Source organism: Lampetra planeri, chromosome 5 (assembly GCF_965212315.1).
Source record: "Lampetra planeri chromosome 5, kcLamPlan1.2.h2, whole genome shotgun sequence".
NCBI classification, from domain to species: domain Eukaryota; kingdom Metazoa; phylum Chordata; class Hyperoartia; order Petromyzontiformes; family Petromyzontidae; genus Lampetra; species Lampetra planeri.
Genome location: NC_136111.1, coordinates 18,765,140 through 18,765,440, shown reverse-complemented (window position 1 = coordinate 18,765,440; position 301 = coordinate 18,765,140).

Sequence of the window (301 nt, the reverse complement as noted above, 5' to 3'; positions counted from 1 at the left end):
GAGGGTGTGGGGAGGGTAGGAGGAGGGTGGGGGAGAGTGGGGGAGAGTGGGGGAGGGTGGGGGAGGGTGGGGGAGGGTGGGGGGAGGGTGGGGGAGGGTGGGGGAGGGTGGGGGAGGGTGGGGGAGGGTGGGGGAGGGTGGGGGAGGGTGTGGGGAGGGTAGGAGGAGGGTGGGGGAGAGTGGGGGAGAGTGGGGGAGGGTGGGGGAGGGTGGGGGAGGGTGGGGGAGGGTGGGGGGAGGGTGGGGGAGGGTGGGGGAGGGTGTGGGGAGGGTAGGAGGAGGGTGGGGGAGAGTGGGGGAG